Below are 12,223 nucleotides of genomic sequence, written 5' to 3'. Positions count from 1 at the left end.
AAAAATGTTACATTTTGGCTCACAGAGGTCCAATTATGCACAACATTGATACATAGTCTGAAACCCTATAGAATCTGTAATAATACTCTTACTGCTGATAGTTTAAGGAGTATCTCTGTTGGTGCATTTATTCGGTGGGTGTAACCTGGTGCAGGGGAGACATGTGGTGCGCACGGAGGATTGCGGTGGGTGAGTGCGTAGTATGCTTTAGCAAAGAACAAACTTGTCATAGTCTGAGACATTGTTTCCATTATGGATAGGGATGGCATTAGCAGGGATGGAATGGATGGGAAAGACTAGTTTGGCATGGATGGGAGGGCACAAGTGGCTAGCACTGTGGCTTCTCAGCATCCGGGTCCCAGGTTCAATTCCCCGCTGGGTCACTGTCTGAGCGGAGTCTCTATGTTCTCCCTGTGGGAGCGTGGGTTTCCTCCGGATGCTCCGGTTTCCTCCCATAGTCCAAAGACATGCAGGTTAGGTGGATTGGGCATGCTAAAAAAGTGCCCTTAGTGCCCAAAAAAGGTTAGGAGGGATTATTGGGTTACGGGGATAAGGTGGCAGTGAGGGCTTAAGTGGGTAGGTGCAGACTTGATGGGCCGAAAGGCCTCCTTCTGCACTGTATGTTCTATGACATTGGTGAAATATATGGCAAAGTGGCAACATTGGTTAAATATGACAAAATGGCAGGGACAATTCGTACAAATTATTGTTCGAAAGCTTTTTTTTAATGTTAAAAGTAAAGGTTCACTTTATTTGAACTGAAAATGCTTTATGAAGTTGTCAGGTGAATTAAAATAATACAGCAGTATTGATTTGATAAATGAAAAAGATAATGAGCAGCCTATACACTCCAGAGTTTCTGTAGACTAACTTTAATGAGCATCCAGGGCACAAACTTAGGTTCAAGAAAGGAGAAATTATAACGTTGTTCCTAAATTGAAACCTAAGCAAGGACTTGGCCATGGAGCTGCTTTCTTCGATGATTGATAGATGCTGAAATTATAATGGACAGATTAAGAAAATAGTGCTTATTCCTCAAATACTATTTCATCCATCAGACATGAACCTGCCAATTCAATTTTGGAGAAACTTGTTTCCAATGAGACCATCATATTCTATGACTATAAACATGTGATAAGGTTAGATTCTTCACAAATTTATATTTATATTCTCAAAACTATTTTGTAAGCATGGTGGCACAGTGGTTAGCACTGCTGCGTCCGGCAGCGAGGATTTGAGTTCAATTCCAGCCCCGGGTCACTGTCCATGTGGAGTTTGCACACTCTCCCCGTGTCTCCATGGTCTTGTCCCGACAATCAAAAAGATGTGCAGAGTAGGTGAATTGGCCATGCTAAATTGCCCCTTATTTGGAAAAAAGAATTGAGTACTCTAAATTAATTTTTAAAATGATACACATCCAGAAATTAAAACTTAACACTTAAAACTTAAACCATGTGCAAGTACTAACAGTTGCTGAAACAGTATTAAACCACATCGGATGGGGGAAGTGGTTATCAGGGTAGGTAGTCCTCACAGGAACGATCCAACCTTGCTAAACAACTTACTGAAATATATTGTTTTCATAGTGCAATTTGGTGAATTTCAACTTCCTGAAATTAGTCTGGCAATCTATTTTCTGATACTTAATGGAGTCTTTTTAAGATGGTAGTTTGCTGAAAGTTAAACAAGACAAGTAATGAACCTGAGGGACAGCCTGAGAAGACGACTACAATGAACCAAATTCACATGTTTAGTTTGTTGAAAATATCACTGCTTGCTCTTGTGTAGCCTTTAATCTCAAAAAATGTCCTAAGTCAATTCTCGGAATCCGTTATCATCTTAGACAGTACCTTTGGATCAAGGATAACTTGCTTCCACGGCAGTTTGATGGGTTCTGAGATGGCTCATCTGCTGACTGCAGGTTGCTTGGAAGGTAAGGTTAAGTTTGTGCAAGTTCTCTGATGCCTCAACGCCTTTGCTGTTCTCAACAAAGCCTCTCTCTGTGTTCAATTAACTCCCAAATGAACCTTCTCCATTTTGGTGGGTCATGAGCCAGGAGTGGGTTGGATATTTGACCTCCTCAGGAATGCTTTAAGGACATCCCTAAAGAGTTTTTGTTATCCTCCTGGTATTTTCCATCACCGGGTTCCCTGTGGAATCACAGTGAGACAAGTATAGCATCGAGCTAGTGAACAAGATAGGTGGATCTTTGCCAAAAAGCTTGACTAAATAGAATTGTAGAAAGGAGGGTCTTGGAAAAAAAAGAGGGGAATTGGGAGATAGAAAACTTGGGTAGGACATTCCAGATCATGGGACACAGACTGTCTAGAGCGCGCTGTCGAGCTAGGTCATCAATGTACTTTTGGAAGATGACCACATGTGTGTATATATGGTGTTAGGAGCGGCATGGTAGTCCGATGGTTAGCACTGTTGCTTCCAGCGCCAGGGTCCTGGTTTAATTCCCGGCTTGGGTCACTGCCTGTGTGGAGTCTGCATCTTCTCCCTTTGCATGGGTTTCCTTTGGGCGCTCAGGTTTCCTCCGAAAGATATGCTTGTTAGGTGAATTGGACATTCTGAATTCTCCCTCTATACCCGAACAGGTGCAGGAGTGTGGTGACTAATGGCTTTTCACAGTAACAGTAAGCCTACTTGAGACACTAATATTGATATATAGAGAAATACAGCACAGAACAGGCCCTTCGGCCCACGATGTTGCGCCGAACTTTTGTCCTAGGTTAATCATAGAATTTTGGACAATTTTTCATGGCCAATCCACCCAACCTGCACATCTTTGGACTGTGGGAGGAAACCGGAGTACCCGGAGGAAACCCACGCAGTCACGGGGAGGATGTGCAGACTCCACACAGACAGTGACCCAAGTCGAAATCGAACTTGGGACCCTGGAGCTGTGAAGCAATTGTGCTATCCACAATGCTACCGTGCTGCCCTTAAGAAGTTAACCTACACTCCATTATTCTACCCTAATCCAAGTACCTATCCAATAGCCGCTTGAAGGTCCATAAATTTTCCGACTCAACTACTACCACAGGCAGTGCATTCCATGCCCCCACTACTCTCTGGGTAAAGAACCTACCTCTGACATCCCCTCTATATCTTCCACCATTTATCTTAAATTTATGTCCCCTTGTAATGGTGTGTTCCACCCGGGGAAAAAGTCTCTGACTGTCTACTCTAACTATTCCCCTGATCATCTTATAAACCTCTATCAAGTCGCCCCTCATCCTTCTCCGTTCTAATGAGAAAAGGCCTAGCACCCTCAACCTTTCCTCGTAAGACCTACTCTCCATTCCAGGCAACATTCTGGTAAATCTCGTTTGCACCTTTTCCAAAGCTTCCACATCCTTCCTAAAATGAGGTGACCAGAACTGCACACAGTACTCCAAATGTGGCCTGACCAAGGTTTTGTACAGCTGCATCATCACCTCACGGCTCTTAAATTCAATCCCTCTGCTAATGAACGCTAGCACACCATAGGCCTTCTTCACAGCTCTATCCACTTGAGTGGCAACTTTCAAAGAACTATGAACATAGACCCCAAGATCTCTCTGCTCCTCCACATTGCCAAGAACCCTACCATTAACCCTGTATTCCGCATTCAGATTTGTCCTTCCAAAATGGACAACCTCACACTTGTCAGGGTTAAACTCCATCTGCCACTTCTCAGCCCAGCTCTGCATTCTATCTATGTCTCTTTGAAGCCGACAACAGCCCTCCTCACTATCCACAACTCCACCAATCTTCGTATCATCTGCAAATTTACTGACCCACCCTTCAACTCCCTCATCCAAGTCGTTAATGAAAATCACAAACAGCAGAGGACCCAGAACTGATCCCTGCGGTACGCCACTGATAACTGGGCTCCAGGCTGAATATTTGCCCTCCACCACAACTCTCTGTCTTCTATCGGTTAGCCAGTTTGTTATCCAACTGGCCAAATTTCCCACTATCCCATGCCTCCTTACTTTCTGCATAAGCCTACCATGGGGAACCTTATCAAATGCCTTACTAAAATCCATGTACACTACATCCACTGCTTTACCTTCATCCACATGCTTGGTCACCTCCTCAAAGAATTCAATAAGACTTGTAAGGCAAGACCTACCCCTCACAAATCCGTGCTGACTATCCCTAATCAAGCAATGCCTTTCCAGATGCTCAGAAATCCTATCCCTCAGTACCCTTTCCATTACTTTGCCTACCACCGAAGTAAGACTAACTGGCCTGTAATTCCCAGGGTTATCCCTATTCCCTTTTTTGAACAGGGGCACGACATTCGCCACTCTCCAATCCTCTGGTACCACCCCTGTTGACAGCGAGGACGGCTCTGCAATTTCATTTCTTGCTTCCCATAGAATCCTTGGATATATCCCGTCAGGCCCGGGGGACTTGTCTATCCTCAAGTTTTTCAAAACGCGCAACACATCTTCCTTCCTGACAAGTATCTCCTCAAGCTTATCAGTTTGCTTCACGCTGTCCTCTCCAACAATATGGCCCCTCTCGTTTGTAAATACTGAAGAAAAATACTTGTTCAAGACCTCTCCTATCTCTTCAGACTCAATACACAATCTCCCGCTACTGTCCTTAATCGGACCTACCCTCGCTCTAGTCATTCTCATATTTCTCACATATGTGTAAAAGGCCTTGGGGTTTTCCTTGATCCTACCCGCCAAAGATTTTTCATGCCCTCTCTTAGCTCTCCTAATCCCTTTCTTCAGTTCCCTCCTGGCTATCTTGTATCCCTCCAGCGCCCTGTCTGAACCTTGTTTCTTCAGCCTTACATAAGTCTCCTTCTTCCTCTTAACAAGACATTCAACCTCTCTTGTCAACCATGGTTCCCTCACTCGACCATCTCTTCCCTGCCTGACAGGGACATACATATCAAAGACACGTTCCACATTTCACTTGTGTCCTTCCCTGACAGCCTATGTTCCCAACTTCTGCACTTCAATTCTTGTCTGACAGCATTGTATTTACCCTTCCCCCAATTATAAACCTTGCCCTGTTGCTCGCACCTATCCCTCTCCATTACTAAAGTGAAAGTCACAGAATTGTGGTCACTACCTCCAAAATGCTCCCCCACTAACAAATCTATCACCTGCCCTGGTTCATTACCAAGTACTAAATCCAATATGGCCTCCCCTCTGGTCGGACAATCTACATACTGTGTTAGAAAAGCTTCCTGGACACACTGCACAAACACTACCCCATCCAAACTATTTGATCTAAAGAGTTTCCACTCAATGTTTGGGAAGTTGAAGTCGCCCATGACTACTACCCTGTGACTTCTGCACCTTTCCAAAATCTGTTTCCCAATCTGTTCCTCCACATCTCTGCTGCTATTGGGGGGCCTATAGAAAACTCCCAACAAGGTGACTGCTCCTTTCCTATTTCTAACTTCAACCCATATTACCTCAGTAGGCACATCCCCCTCGAACTGCCTTTCTGCAGCTGTTATACTATCTCTAATTAACAATGCCACCCCCCCACCTCTTTTACCATCCTCCCTAATCTTGTTGAAACATCTATAACCAGGGACCTCCAACAACTATTTCTGCCCCTCTTCTATCCAAGTTTCTGTGATGGCCACCACATCGTAGTCCCAAGTACAGATCCATGCCTTAAGTTCACCCACCTTATTCCTGATGCTTCTTGCATTAAAGTATACACACTTCAACCCATCTCCTTGCCTGCAAGTACTCTCCTTTGTCATTGTTACCTTCCCCACTGCATCACTATGTGCTTTGGCGTCCTGACTATCGTCTACCTTAGTTGCTGGACTACAAATCCGGTTCCCATTCCCCTGCCAAATTAGTTTAAACCCTCCCGAAGAGTACTAGAAAACCTCCCCCCCAGGATATTGGTGCCCCTCTGGTTCAGATGCAACCCGTCCTGCTTGTCCAGGTCCCACCTTCCCCAGAATGCGCTCCAATTATCCAAATACCTGAAGCCCTCCCTCCTACACCATTCCTGCAGCCACGTCTTCAACTGCACTCTCTCCCTATTCCTAGCCTCGCTATCACGTGGCACCGGCAACAAACCAGAGATGACAACTCTGTCTGTCCTGGCCTTTAACTTCCAGCCTAACTCCCTAAACTTGTTTATTACCTCCACACCCTTTTTCCTACCTACATCGTTGGTACCAATGTGCACCACGACTTCTGGCTGCTCCCCCTCCCCCTTCAGGATCCTGAAGACACGATCAGAGACATCCCTGGCCCTGGCACCCGGGAGGCAACATACCTTTCGGGAGTCTCGCTCGCGACCACAGAATCTCCTATCTATTAATATTATGATTATTATTATTGTCAAGAGGCAGTATGTGGATAAGGATGAAGAAGATGCCAAGGATAGATAGAACTTTCTAGAAATCCAAAGGTAATATTGTGGAGATGGGAAGAGAAATCACTGTTGGCGATACTTTACGTTTGATTTCATAGGTAAGAGTGAAGCCTAGAGAGGTGTACTGCTCAGCTGGACAGTGGAGGAGAGTTGTTGGCGGAGAATAGTTTTGTCAGTGGCTGTCAAACATTTTGTGGGCGATGAATTACTGTGTACCACAAATTGTACAGGATATCATTTGAGACAGATTTAGGGCTGTTTCATTGCCCTGGCAAGGCTGAACATCTGATTGGAGTGATTGAAACATGAAGTTATTGGAAAGGGCAGCACAGATTTGGACATTACAATATGGGATAGGAGTTTAGTGAGAAAAGGGAGGTTACCGATGATATGCAATTTGCATGGACTGAGAAGAGGAAGCTATTATAATGCTAGCTAGTCAGAAGGCTGAGAAGGGAAGTTGGATGTTCAGTGGTTTAGTGGGAATGGGGTCAAGTTAATGACAGATGGGGTCAGAAACATGTTGATGTTCGAGAGGGCATGAAAGGAGATTGAAGGGAAATTGGATGCCGATGCAGGTTCAGAAGTAGAACTAGTGGGAGTCGGCTTATTGGGCAGGGAAGGAGAAGGAACCAACTGAATGGATTGTCACTGATGATGTCCATGAGCTGCTTTTATTTGTTGGAGGTAAGGATGGAAGCAGCAGAGGAGAGGGATACATGACGAGAGTTGGTAGTGCAGAAGAGAAACCAGGGCTTATTGTTATTCTCTTTTCATAGAATTTACAGTGCAGAAGCGGGCCATTCGGCCCATCGAGTCTGCACCGGCTCTTGGATAGAGCATCCTACCCAAGGTCAACACCTCCACCCTATCCCATAACCCAGTAACTACACCCAACACTAAGGGCAATTCTGGACACTAAGGGCAATTTATCATGGCCAATCCACCTAACCTGCACATCTCAGGGCTGTGGGAGGAAACCGAGCACCCGGAGGAAACCCACGCACACACGGGGAGGATGTGCAGACTCCGCACAGACAGTGAACCAAGCTGGAATCGAACCCGGAACCCTGGAGCTGTGAAGCAATTGTGCTATCCACAATGCCATGTGCTGCCCTGCTCATTGTCCCGAGTAAAGATGGCGGTCATTATCCCGAACCGATCACTGGACCCTCACGGCCGCGCTCTGTGAAACGGGGGAACTAGGAACTAGGAAGTGGTGATGCTTAGTGATGTTTCGTTTGACTTTCCCCTCTGTGAATCCTCCCCTTTTAACCCACTGTAAACGGAATTTTCAAAATCCGTCAGTGTGAGTGCAGGATAGAAATTGCCCCATTCTCTCCTCCTGTTCCAGGATCAGTAAAGTGAGTTAAAGATTATTTCTCCTGAACAAATCCATTGCTGCATTTCCTTCCTGAAGCCATATTTGTCCACTGGGCCCTGGCACCGGGAGAAAGCGGCAGCTGCCGTTGTGTTGGGTGTTGAGGCGGTGCAGCTAATTTGTTATTGGGGGTGTTGAGGCCTCCACTGGGTGTGTATGAAGCCACCCTTCCCACCCACTGCCCCTAACGCTGCCTCCGCTTATCCGCCTCCTTCCCGCCTGAAGATGAGACAAACAAGCGTCTGTCCCTGGACATGAGCCGCATTGCGCATGCTCCAGATCACAATGCCTGGAGCATGCGCATGAATGATACTGGAGTTGTGAGCTGATTTGCCGGAGGTTTGGGAGGCCCAACAACAACATTTATTGCGACCTAGCTCGTTCTGCTGGTGATAAGTAAACCTGTTGTGCACCAGATATGTTTTGAGTCTGTCAAAACATTGAAATTTCTTGTGACTTTGTTTGTAGATAATGATATTGGAGGCTGAAATATGCAACAAGAAAACATTCTCCTATTTTCTGGATTGTGTTAGATTTATTTTATTTCAAGTATTTATAGCAAACTTATTTGTTCTCATCTGAAGTTGGCTAATGGATTGTGTTGACTCTGTTTTCGACAAGAACTCAGTAATGAGTTAGGTGACTGACTACTGGACATTACTGGTGCTAGAATGTTAATAACCACACGATGAATAGTGCCAGATTATATTTAGATTTATTTTTTTTAAAGCGAATAACTAAATTGCTAATTCCTCAGAATAAAATATGGTTATGTTCCAACAATAACCAAGAAGTAGACACTTTTCCAGATTTGGAGAATTTTCATCTGCATTGTGGAATTTTGTGTAATAAGGAAATTGGGAGTTATGACTCCCAAATCTGAAAACTACTAAATCTATTCAGTGAACTGCTGTTACTCCCTCCTAGTCAAAGTAAAGTACCCAAATCCCAGCAGGTGTCACGTTTTGCTATTTCATATTCACAGAATAAATTAGTGCAAGTGCTACCTTATTGTTGCCATTAATCACTGAGATTGTGGTTTATTAGGTATCTTGAGATTAAAGTCCAGTTTCTTACACAGAAGCAGCCTTCGTACTTTGTTTTAAAAGCTAAAGAAAATTTGTTGAATCAATGTTGTTTTATAATTATGAAGTAAATTAGTTGTTTATTTCATATTTTTCTCTGAAAATTGTTCCAAATGTAACAGAATGATGACTATATTTATTGTTATGTGTTTTCACATCCCTAATTAATAGCAGTCAAGTTGCCACTTTAAAGCAACTAAATTTGTACATCTTAAACGCTGGAAATTGCACGATTAAAAAGCTTTGCTCCTTTCCATCAATTTTTCTATTAACCTAATTCTTGTAAAAAGTTAGTTCATTTTCTAACTGGATGCCATGTTGTTGCTGATTTCCTTTATGGACAGTCATCAATAGTGGTTTATGCAGAAGGAAACTACCTGCGTTATAAAGAACATCTGCCATATATAATAAACCCAGAGGAAGCATAGTGATTTTGGTCTGGATCAGTATTAGAGAGGTTGATTCTCAATCCTAGAATGGAAGCTTATGAAGTTGAATTCATTAAATCAATCAGAATTTTTCAACTAACGGGGCAGCACGGTGGCCTAGTGGTTAGCACAACCGCCTCACGGCACCGAGGTCCCAGGTTCGATCCCGGCTCTGGGTCACTGTCCGTGTGGAGTTTGCACATTCTCCCCGTGTCTGCGTGGGTTTCGCCCCCACAACCCAAAAATGTGCAGAGTAGGTGGATTGGACACGCTAAATTGCCCCTTAATTGGAAAAAATAATTGGGTAATCTAAATTTATAAAAAAAAAAAGAATTTTTCAACTAACTGCGTTGACCTATGAGCCCATCTATTCTATGACTGTACCTCAGGGAAAGGAATGCAACTGACATGTGCTCTGACAGCCAGGCAACACAGTTGATTCCTAATACCCCTCTGATGACACTAAATTGATACTATGCTATTGGTCAATTGGGAGGAGCAATAAATGCAACCTTTCCAATGAACTATGAAATTTTGTATTTTAAAAACTATTCTGGAATGGATTAATTTAATATTTATGAACAATGCTCTAATGCCACAGTCCTTGACATTTTTCCTCTTTAAACTTGATGTTCTACTTTCGTGAAGGGATTGACTTCATTTTTATTAGCCTACAATTCATGCGATGGTCAACCTGTAATACATTGCTCATGTGTCTATTACGCATTTGTGAATACTGTTGTGAATTAGTGTTGACTGGAAGATGTTAAAATCTAGTCTGATCGTGCTCATATTCTGCATTAGTGAGCACGTGAGGGATCAGGAGTGGAACAATTTTCCCTCTTACCTAATAAGGATGCAGTGTGTTGAATTGTAGTCCCAGCGAAGATCATTACAGACTAGATCTTGAATGTTAAATATTTGTAATGTGTATGGCTCAAAGTGTTGCTTTTACATCTGAGCTAATGAGGCGCTTTCGGGTAAAACAACAAAATGTTGCAGATTCTGGAAATCTACAAACAAAATATTCAGTAGCTCGGACTGCATCTGTGGAAAACAGAAGCCTGTTGACATTTTACGCCTTCTAGACCCACCAGATCAAGAAGATATACAGATTGACAGGGAGAAGGGGGGAGGGAGAAGTCACACACGGGAAGAAATAGAAGCACCTGTGAAATACTTGGGTGGAGGAAACATGAGTAAATCGCAAACCTGATATTAGCAGGAGACAAAAGGGGGCGTAATGAGAGAAATAGAAGATGCAGAGCATGTAAACAACCGAAGGGGGATAGGTGGAAAGGGAAGCATGAAAATATGGCGAGGCAGAGTAGGTGACAGTGGCCCAAGTGTTTAATGAAAAGATAAAGAGCTAATCAACACCGAGTGTAGATCAACCCACTGGTAATGTTATGCTCTACGGAAACACAGGCACACTCATATGCCTGCACTTTGTGCCAGAGTTCAAATGCGTGTTGTGGTAAAGGTCTGCAGTCAAAGTCCAGAGGGCTATGAAATACTTAGTAAAAATATGTTGTTCCTCAAACTTGCATTAAACTTCGTTGAACGGGTATTGAAAGTCAATGGTAGAGATGTGAGTGATAGTGAAACAGAGAATTCAAATGGTTAGCAGCCTGTAGTTCAAGATTGCATTCATGAACAGAACAGAAGTGTTCACCACATGAACACCAATTCTGTGTTTGGTTTAGAACATAGAACATAGAACAGTACAGCACAGAACAGGCCCTTCGGCCCTCAATGTTGTGCCGAGCCATGATCACCCTACTCAAACCCACGTATCCACCCTATACCCGTAACCCAACAACCCCCCCTTAACCTTACTTTTATTAGGACACTACGGGCAATTTAGCACGGCCAATCCACCTAACCCGCACATCTTTGGACTGTGGGAGGAAACCGGAGCACCCGGAGGAAACCCACGCACACAGGGGGAGGACGTGCAGACTCCACACAGACAGTGACCCAGCCGGGAATCGAACCTGGGACCCTGGAGCTGTGAAGCATTTATGCTAACCACCATGCTACCCTGCTGCCCTATAATGATCCCAGACCAGACCCCAACAATGGTTAGGATACTGGACCAAAACCCCAATAATTTAGTTTATTTGTAAGACAGTGCAGAAAGAATGATTCACTCCAGGATTGATTGCATGAAGAAATAGGGCGTGGTTATTTTCAAAACAAAACTTTATTATGTCTACAATAATAAACATTTTTAACTTCACATCCAAAAAAACAGCATACAATTAACACTACTACTTAATTTCCCATAAAGCAACAAGAAAATAATCATACAACTCTCAATACAGCTTAAACCAACTGTTGAAATCTACCATGCGGATTTAGTGGCACTTGAGAACACCAAAACTCAGAGGAAATTTGAGTTAACACTTCTCAGGTGCAAATAAAAATTGTTTTATTTGTCTCTGTTGATTACAATTGAGAATCATTTAAAGTCTTATTCTCTAATAAGTCCAGCTAACAAAGGACTCAAGAGAAGCAATCTTGTAGACAATTAAACTTTCAAATAATACAGAAATGATTTTCTTGCTTACAGCAAAACAGCTTGCATTTACTTCAAGAGGCAGAGTTGGAAAGTGAAAGTATGAAAGATAGCGAGACAGCAAGCAAGTTAGATCAAAGTATAGATGATTCATGAAGTAAAAAATGGCCGTACGACCTATCACGGTTATACTAAATCATATCAGACTTTAGCCATCTAGCTATACCCCAATGTAATCCTAATTGATTTGGGTTAGAATCAAATAAGTTTGATTTGATGGTTAGCTGCCTGTCATTTGATAAGGTTCCCCATGGTAGGCTTATGCAGAAAGTAAGGAGGCATGGGATAGTGGGAAATTTGGCCAGTTGGACAACGAACTGGCTAACCGATAGAAGTCAGAGAGTGGTAGTGGATGGCAAATATTCAGCCTGGAGCCCAGTTACCAGTG

At 43.3% G+C, this 12,223-nt stretch overlaps 1 protein-coding gene across 9 annotated transcripts in view; it reads left to right on the top strand.

Moving 5' to 3' along the window:
• ehmt1b (euchromatic histone-lysine N-methyltransferase 1b) overlaps positions 1-12,223 on the top strand; it is a 175,004-nt gene that overhangs the window by 63,583 nt on the left and 99,198 nt on the right. The window lies entirely within an intron of this gene.

Source organism: Scyliorhinus canicula, chromosome 21 (assembly GCF_902713615.1).
Source record: "Scyliorhinus canicula chromosome 21, sScyCan1.1, whole genome shotgun sequence".
Lineage (NCBI taxonomy): Eukaryota > Metazoa > Chordata > Chondrichthyes > Carcharhiniformes > Scyliorhinidae > Scyliorhinus > Scyliorhinus canicula.
The sequence above is the reverse complement of the archived record's forward strand: the minus strand, read 5'-3'. Positions and strand labels throughout refer to the sequence as shown.